Here is a 9,906-nt window from a genome sequence, read left to right as displayed (position 1 = left end):
CATTTATAAACACATTAAACTTTTTGTTTTGCCACTACAACTTCATTAGTGCATCCACATTGTGAACTCAACTCTGATGGATTGAATTGTGAAATAAGAGGGACCCAAATGATCCCTTTCCCTTTCTTTCTGTGGGGACTAAAAAAATAATAATAACCTTTCTCCCACCTACTGAGTTCTTCTAGCTGGGCTAATAATCAAATTAACAGAATATCCACTTTTTTTAAAAAAAATAAATCTTTATTGTTCAGATTATTACAAATGTGATCCTCTTCCCCCCCTCAATTGCTCCCCTTCACCAGGTTCCTACCCCACCCTCTGTCCTTTTCCCATCCCCCATTGTCCTCATCCATAGGTGCACAGTTTTTGTTCAGTCTCTTCCCGCACCCCCACTCCCCTTTTCCCTGAGAATCGTCAGTCCACTCCCCTTCCATACCTCTGATTCTATTATATTCACCAGTTAATATTGTTCATCAGATTTTTAAATTCCCTTGGTTTTTAGATTCACTTGTTGATAGCTACGTATTTGTTGATCATAATTTTTATCTTTATCTTCTTCTTCCTAAATAACCTCCTTCAGCAATTCATATAATTCTGGTTTGGTGGTGATGAACTCTTTTAGCTTTTTTTTTATTTGTGAAGCTCTTTATCTGTCCTTTGATTCTGAGTGATAGCTTTGCTGGGTAGATTATTTTTGGCTGTAGGTTCTTGTTATTCATCACCTTGAATATTTCTTGCCATTCCCGTCTGGCCTGCATGGTTTCTGTTGAGAAATCAGCTGACAATCTTATGGGTGCTCCTTTATAGGTCACTACCTGCTTTTCTCTTGCTGCTTTTAATATTCTCTCTTTGTCTTTTGCTCTTGGAATTTTAATTATGATATGTCTTGGTGTGGTCCTCCTTGGATTCCTTTTGTTTGGGGTTCTGCGGGCTTCCTGGACTTGTAAGTCTATTTCTTTCCCCAAGTGGGGGAAGTTTTCTGTCACTATTTCTTCTAGTACTCTTTCGGTATCTTGCTCTTTCTCTTCTGGAATCCCCATAATTCTGATGTTGGTTCACTTGAAATTGTCCCAGAGGTTTCTTACACTATCTTCAACTTTCTGGATTCTCTTATCTTCTCCCTTCTGCAGAGGAGTGTCCTCTGGCTCTTTGTGTTCTAAATCTTTGTCTTGATTCTTGCGATCTTCTAGTCTGTTTTTAGGACTTTGTATAATATTTTTTATTTCAGACAATGTTTTCTTCATTTCTTGTTGATCCCTTATTATTTCTAGTTGCTCCCTTTTCATATCCTCATAGGTCTCATTTATCTTATCGGCCTTTTTTAGGATATTGTTGAATAACCTTATAACTGTAGTTTTGAACTCAATGTCCAATCTTTTCTTTTCCTCCATCTCCTTCCTTTGTGTCCTTCTTTTTGTCTGCATTTTAGTTGTTTTCCTGATTTGATGGAATAGCTTTGTGTGCTAGGTGTTCTGGTAGAGCCCAGTAGCACAGCCTTCCCAGTTACCTGCGGTGGACAGTCTTGGTGTAGCCCTTTGTGGGCTGTGTGTGCAGTCTTGTTGTTAAGCCTTGCTTATTGTTGGTATCACTGGGAAGCGTTGATCTCCAAGCCAATTGGCTGTGAGGATCAGCAGTGTCTCAGCTAGGAGGGTTTCCGTATGCTGCTTGAATAGGGCGGGGTCTCGGGGTGGCACAGACAATCTTTGGTTCCCTGTCAGTCTCGCCTTAAAAAAGTCCTGTTCGTTGAGAGTTTTGGAAGATTGGTTGCAGGCGCGCACGCACCTCTTTGGTAAAGGCACAGACAAGCTTTGGATTCCTGCAAGTCCCTCCTTAGAGAAAGCCAGCCTCTGGGAGAGCTTCTGTGCTCAGCCACAGGTAGGGTAGAGTCTCGGGTTGGTGCAGACAAACTTTGTTTTCCCTTCGGCTCCTCCCCAAGTCCAGCAGTAATGGCCTCTGGCTTCACACACCTCCAAGAGATCTCTGCCCACTGCCTGACAGTCTGGCTTCTCCCTGTCTGGGGCCGTTTATCAGAGCAATAGGGTGATTCTGTTTTCCTATCGGACAAGAAAGCCAGCCGCATTAGCTGTTCGCCCTCTCCGAGCCAGGAGTAAGCCAGTAGTGAACTCAGCCCGGCTCGCCCTCTCTGTGTGCAGGGAGTAAGCCAGCAGCAATCTCGGTCTGGCCCTTCCTCTCCGCACCGGGATTAAGCCAGCGCCTTTTCGCACACACAGTTCTCCGTACCTTCACAATTCCTGAGGTTCAGCGTGCCTTCTCTCTCCTTCCCAGATGGCAGAGCCTCCTCTCAGCCAGCCGTCTGGCGCTTCAGGGCAATGCCTCCCCTGTTTTTCAGTTCTAAATTCAAATTTGTTGTGGTAGGCTGCATTCAGGTGTCTACCCTATGCCGCCATCTTGGTTTCTCCCAGAATATCCACTTTTAATACGTGGGGATGAGGAATTCACATAAGCATGGAAATCCCAAAACGGGTATGTATGTCGTTTTGTGCAAAGGAGAAAAGGTGGGGGACAGGGTCTGAGCGTTTAGACGGGGAAATGGCTACCTGCAGGGAACCGAGGAAGTGCAGAAAACACGTGGCAGGGACAGTTTTGCTAGTCAACCCAGAAAACAATGGACACAGGGAATTTAGCCGGAGTCTCCCAGTCTAAAGCTGAGGTGATTGTGTTGTTGCCCTTCCTGAAACGGGCTTTTCCATCTGAATCTCTTAGGCAGGAAAAGGGGGAATGTCAGAGGTTCTTTCTGAGCCATTTGTTTCCTTTTCTTTTTTAAAAATATATTTTTATTGATTCCAGAGAGGAAGGGAGAAGGAAAAAGAGATAGGAACATCAATGATGAGAGAGAATTGTTGATTGGCTGCTTCCTGCATGCTCCCCAATGGGGATCAAGCCCGGCATCTGCCCTGATCGGGAATCAAACCCGGGACTCTTCAGTCCGTAGGCTGATGCTCTATCCACTGAGTCAAACCATCTAGGGCTGAGTCTTTTGTTTCTTAATCACCAGCTTAAAAATCAATATCCCAAAAGGCAGCTTCAGGGTTGCAAAACTTTGATCCTCTTCCTGTCTTTCCTTCAAACCACAAATATATTTAGAGTGTACGACAGGGTACTGAATCTAAGGAGAGATGAGACAAAATAATACAGCCACAGGTAGAGAAACTCCAGCAGGTGTGGTGGCCAGGGGACGCTTTTACAGAAGGTGGCATTTGCGTTGGGTCTGTGGCTTCCGTCACCCTCAGATGAAATTCATAGTCACCAGCCTCGCGCACACACAGGTCTTTGGGATTGCCTACGGTCACCTGTTCACTGGATTTCTCCCTACTCCTTTCTGCCCCAGGGCCATACTCATCACCAAATAAAAGGCTGTGATTCTGTGAATATCAGATGTGATTCCATTGGCAGTCCTCTACCGAGCTATCCTGCTCCTTTTCTCAAATAGGGGCAGAGTAAAGGTCTCTCTGGAGGGGGTTAGAGGTTGGGGGGAGGGGGGGTGACTGGGAAATGACTGCCCTGTGATCCTTTGAACTTCATTCAGGAGCAGTCAGTTGTGTACATAACGAGTTTCACTGCTCCTTTTGTGTGAGCTTTTGTGACAGCACGGATCCAACGGAAAAAGAACCATTTTTCTTTCATGTCACAGTGATGCAATCTTTCCCTCTATTTTTTGCTGACAAGATTTTGGGGCCTTACTACCATATGATGGGTTTTTCTGTTCATGCAAATTCAGCCTCTGGTGTTTACACACGCCTGTTCCTCCTTGCTAAAATTTGAATTTCCCCATCCTGTCCTCTCTGGTGGATTCCTCTCTTCTATTTATGTTCAAGACCCACATCAGGTGTTATCTCGCCTAAACCTTCCTTGACCTGGAGGTCAGATTTAGAGGGTGTCGTAGCGTGCTTTGCATTCTCAGTCCTGATTCTAATCACGGTAGAATAAGTGTTTAACTGTGCGAGAGGTGCTCATTAAATGTGTGTGAAGAAAGGAGCCAAAATGGAGAGGCAATGTGTAAGCAAAGGGAGATGGGCAATTGCAAGCCTCACCCTGCCCTTGCCCTCTCCGCACACTCAGAGGGAAAGAAAGACCTGCACGTGTGAGCAGAAGACCTCAGAATAGCTGGGCCTTCGTTTCCTCATCTGTAACACTGGGATGATCACAGTACCCACCTCATAGGGTGGTGATGAGGAGGGAGTGTTGTTATAAGGCTCTTATACTGGTCTTGGCACACAGAAAGGGCTCAGTAATGCTAGCCATTATTTGCTATATTATATATACTGTTTCCATGCTTTTATGCAGGAGTCACACCACTTACAAAGGCGATGTTTCCCAGGTACCTGACTGAGTAATTGGGATCAAACCTATTGCCCACACTTAGACACAAGATATCTGAAAGACAGAGGTGGCCCTTTGGGCTTTTGTGTGTTGCGGGCGAGTCTAACAGTTGAACAGCTGAGCAGTGCTGAGATCTCCTGGGACCCAGACTAGTGCAACAGTGGGGGAGGGGAGTGCCTGATCTTTGTCTCCAAACCAAGATGGCCTCAGGGAGAGAAGAGGCTTTGTTCTGAGTTCTGCAGAGGGCACGAGTAAGACCAAGTGAAGGGACATTACAGAGAAATAGATTTTAATTTATCATTTAAAAGCTTCCAGACAAGTATAGCTGGATGGAACAGGCTGCCTCATTAGGCAGTAGACTCCTTTTTAGTAGTGGTAACCAGGGTCTGGATAATTAAAATGGATATTCTAGGACCCTCAGCTCTGATTCTTGATTCTGGCCCTGTTCCGGTGGCTCAGTCGGTTGAGTGTTGTCCCATGCACTACAAGACTGCTGATTCAGTTCCCAGTCAGGGCACATGCCCAGCTTGCGGGCTCCATCCCTGGTAGGGAGCATACAGGAAGCATGATCATTGTTCCTCTCTCATACTGATTTTTCTCTTTCTCCCTCTCCCTTCCTCTCTCTAAAAAAAAAAAAAAAAATTAAATCTCTTGATTCTGAAATATGAAATGCTGTTAAGCTTCTGTTACAGCCATGTACTTGGGAATTCAAAGACTTGCCTTCAAATCCCAGAATAGCCTTTGATTATGGAATATTCATTAACCTATCTTTGCCTCAGTTTCCTCATCTGAAATAGGAATAACAACCCCTATTTCCCTCAGTATCAGAGGATTAGATCTTTTAAAATATGCAAATACTTTAGCACAGTTTATATACTTAACACCCAATAAAGGACAACTATTTTTTTTAAATCCTCACCTGAAGTTATGTTTCTTTTTTTAATTTTTGAGAGAGAAACGGGGGGGGGAGGGATGTGAGAGAGAGAGAGAGAGAGAGAGAGAGAGAGAGAGAGAGAGAGAGAGAGAGAAATCAAACACTTCAATGTGAGAGAGAAGCATCAGTCGGTTTTTCCTGCACCCCACCCTGACCAGGGATCAAACCCACATCCTAGGTATGCGCCTTGATCAGGAATTGAACCTGTAACCTTTTAGTGTACAGACGACACTCCAGTCAACTGAGCCACATAGGCCAGCGCAAGGGCAGCTATTTTATCAGGTTCAATGCTTTCTCATATTTGCTCATATAAATTCATATCGACGTCTGGGATCTATAAAGCTCAACTCCCTTCCACCAGCCCTTTCTCAGGGTTTGCATGTCCCAGCTCATTCATTCTGGTTAATCTGGGCACTGGTCACTGATCCACACCCGGAGATCAGGTGAGAATATTTTACCTCGAAGCCCAGGGAGTATGTGCCTTCTGGGCAGGTTCCAGAGTAGATGCCCTTTTCCTCTCAGTGACATAAATAGTCCTGCCACTGCGTCCAAGCTCTGTGAAGCAGAGGACAGACCTGCTTCTTCTGGTGTCCCCTGAGTGCGGATAACTGGATGCCAAGGAGCTGGTCTGATCATGTGGGGTAGGCAGCTGTCTACATGGTGTAATTTGAGGGGTTTGAGGAAATCCCCCTGCTTAAAATATCTTCTTCCAATGTCCAGCGCACATGCCTGAAATTATTATTCTTCGCAGTAAGATGCTGCTGAAATGCCATTGTTATCCAGGAGTGGACTCACATTCAGCCATTAGCATTTGTTAGCATCGGTTTAAATGATCAGATGAGTTGACTGAGAAGAGTGCCAAACATAAGCAGACACAAATAAGTTTCTAGGAGAGGAGCTGATTCCAGAGGGCCCCCCACTGGGCCACTCTGGTTGGGGCTGTGTGGATGGGGCAGCAGGGAGAGCCCAGTCACAGGCAGGAGAGGGGGATGTACTAGTGGGTTGGAGAAGCGCTGAACACTATTCCAGGATTTCTCTATTTTGAATGCTACTATAATTGAAGATATTTTTAAAATAACACTTAACAAAGTGAAATTTCCAGGATAAATTTAAAGTTTTCATTGCATGATGCCAAAATGCTATACTTGGGTTGAAATCCAATCCAGTCTTTGTGTAATTTGTATAATCATCCTTGCAGAAGGCCATTCATTCATTCTATTATTATTATTATTATTATTATTATTATTATTATTATTATTGATTTCAGAGAGGAAGGGAGAGGAAGATAGAAACATTAGTAATGAAAGAGAATCATTGATTTGCTGCCTCCTGCACACACACACACACACACACACACACACACACACCACTAGGGATCGAGCCGGAAACCCAGGCATTTGCCCTGACCAGGAATCAAACTGTGACCTGGTTCACAGGTCCATGCTCATCCACTGAGCCTCGCCAGCTGGGCTTGCCATTCATTCTTTCATTCAGTCAAAAGATGTTGGACTTAGAGAAGTGTCAGATGCTATAGTAAGCTCTGGGGACACAGGCAAAATCAATAATCCCTGCCTCCATACATGCTAACTGCTCACCAATCTGAGATCACTTAACTGTTCTTGGGTGTTGCATCTTGCAGAGTCAGTCTACATTCCTGACTTTCGGATTCTTTTTCCCCTTTGACTCTTCAATTCCTTTCTCCTAAAAACTATGTACTTTTATAAAGCCTTTGAAAAGTCATTATAGTACTATATTTGTTGAACCGATACAAAATTTAGTAAAATTTTGCAGCAATTTCAGAGAAGGCCAATCTGAATAATTTGGTTAATTATCATTTTAAGGCACCAGATACTGAGTGCCTCTGATATACTTGCCAATTATTGAGTTATGTCTCAGAGGGAGCTATTATTAGCCCCAAATTACAAACAAGGAAACTGAGTCTTTAGAGGTTAAGATTGCATAACTTCTAAGTGCCTGAGTCAGGATTCAAAACCAACTCTGTCTGACTCCAAACTCTGTGTTCATATTGAACATGAAAGAGAAATTTCTTATAAACATTTTAATGGTTAACATCTATAGATGCTTGTAGAGTCGTCTAAAAATAGCATTCTCTTGTCAAAGCTTGGATGGGAGCTCCTTGGTTTCAGAGCCAATATTTCTGTAAAATGTCCAACAAAGCAAATTAGCTCACTAGGTCTGTCAGAACAAAGTACCACAGTCTGGTGGCTTATGCAATGGAATTCATTTCCTCACAGTTCTGGGGATTGGAGGTTTGGGATCAAGGTGTTGACAGAGTTGGTTTCTTCAGAAGCCGCTCCTCTTGGCTTGTACTAGTAGATGGCCACCTTTTCTGTCTTTGCTTGGTCTTTCTTCTGGGCCTATGTCTTTTCTCCTTTTCTTTTTTTTTTCTTTGCTTTCTTTCTTTCTTTCTTCCTTCCTTCCTTCCTTCCTTCCTTCCTTCCTTCCTTCCTTCCTTCCTTCCTTCCTTCCTTTCTTTCTTTCTTTTACATATGTGTTATTGATTTTTTTTTTTTTTTTTAAGAGATGTAGGGAGAGGGATAGAGAGTTAGAAATATCAATGGGTCCTAGCTGGTTTGGCTCAGTGGATAGAGCGTCAATCTATGGACTGAAAGGTCCCAGGTTCAGTTCCGGCCAAGGGCACATGCCCGGGTTGTGGGCTCAATCCCCATGTGGGGGCATGCAGGAGGCAGCCAATCAATGATTCTCTCTTATCATTGATGTTTCTATCTCTCTCTCTCCCTCTCCCTTCCTCTCTGAAGTCAATAAATATATGTATTTTTAAAAAAGAAACATCAATGAGAATCATCAATCAGCTGCCTCCTGCACACCTCCTATTGGGGATGTGCCCGCAACCAAGGTATATGCCCTTGACAGGAATTGAACCTGGGACCCTTCAGTCTGCAGGCCGACACTTTATCCACTGAGCCAAACCGGCTAGGGCCTTATCTCCTTTCCTTATAAGGACTGGTCAGATTGGAACAGGGCCCACCCATAATACCTCACCTTACTTTACATAAAATAACAAATGTGTACTATTTCCAGGTACACGTTCTGAGGTATGTGGGGGGTTAGGACTGAAACACATGTGGGGTAGGGAGACTTACTCAGCCTAACGTGAAGCGAACCTCACGGAGCTGACATTACCTGAAGAGAGTGGACGATGGGATGCTTCCCTCTCCCATGGTTTCAGAAATATCGATAAGCATCTGCTGTTCCCGGCCTGTGCTGAGCTAAAGGAAAACTGGCAGCCACGGGCCCTGTCTTCAAGAGCTCACACTCCGGAGGCCATTTACTTTTTACATTTTTCAAACTATAAGAGAAAGTGTTTTTTTAAAGTCACAGAGGTAGAAAAAGTGAGTTGTAGAAGAAATGGCCTCAGGAAACAAGTTCCCTGCTGGTTTGCCTCAGTGGATGGAGCATTTGATTCGGGTCAAGGACACATGTCTGGCTTGTGGGCTTGATCCCCAGTGAGGGGCGTGCAGGAGGCAGCCGATCAGTGATTCTCTTTCATCTTTGATGTTTTTATCTCTCCTTTCCTCTCTGAAATCAATTTAATTTTTTTTTCTTTTTTTTTTTAAAGAACAAAGGCCCTTGGAGCTTAGAGGAAAGAGAGAGGCAAGGAAAACGTGCCTGGGGGAAGGAGAAAGGCGAGGTGTGCCCCTTAGAGAGCCGCTGGAGGGCCATTTAGAGAGACCAGAGGCTCACAAGCTCAGAAGCACATCTGTGTCACCTGAAGGGCTTGTTAAAACACACAGCACTGGGCCCCATCCCCGGAGTTTCCGACTCAGGGGATCTGGAGTGGGCCTAAGAATTTGCATTTTAATAAGTTTCCAGGTGCTGCCCGTCTGGAGACCACACACTTTCAGAACTATTGAGCTGCACCTACCAAGATCACATGTGACATGTATGATTGAGGTGACAGATGTTCCGAGAGCACAGAGGAGGGGCCATTTTCTGTTTTTCATGTTTAAGAGACAATCGGGAAAGTCCCTTGGTACCTGAAATTCCCCAGAAAATTTTTAGCATTCAGACCTTGACTTTGTAAATGGTGGGAAACAATGCATTGCCTGTACCATTAACTTGCTACTTGGCAAATACTCCCTTTATTACTAATTATCTATACTAATAAAAGAGTAATATGCTACAATAATTAGACAGGGAGACCTTCTGAAGACCTTCCAGACATCCTTCTGGACAAAGCCAGGGGCTTGGTCGGCCTGCAAACCACCCCCAAATGGCCCTCAGCCCCTCGCCCAGGCCAGTCACGGGCCCTTCTCTCCCCCTCTTCCGCAGGGACCCTCACCCCATGGGGGCGTGGCCAACCTGCAAACAGCCCTCAGCCCCTGGACCAGGCCAGCCATGCCCCTCAATGGGGACCCTTACCTCGATGGGGGCGTGGCCGGCCTGCATACCACCCAAGTCCCTTGCCCAAGTTGGCACCACCCCCAGTGGAGACCTCCACCCCGATGGGGGACCTGCAATCTCCCCAGGTCCCTGGCCCAGGCTGGCTCCGCCCCCCAGGGGACCCCCATCTTGATCCGGGACCCACTTAAGGTCAGACCAGCAAGTCCCCACCAGTGCACCAAGCCTCTATTTATACTAATAAAAGG

The sequence above is a fragment of the Pipistrellus kuhlii genome, unplaced genomic scaffold, assembly GCF_014108245.1.
Source record: "Pipistrellus kuhlii isolate mPipKuh1 unplaced genomic scaffold, mPipKuh1.p scaffold_m20_p_5, whole genome shotgun sequence".
Classification (NCBI taxonomy): Eukaryota; Metazoa; Chordata; class Mammalia; order Chiroptera; family Vespertilionidae; genus Pipistrellus; species Pipistrellus kuhlii.
Note: the sequence above shows the minus strand (reverse complement) of the source record.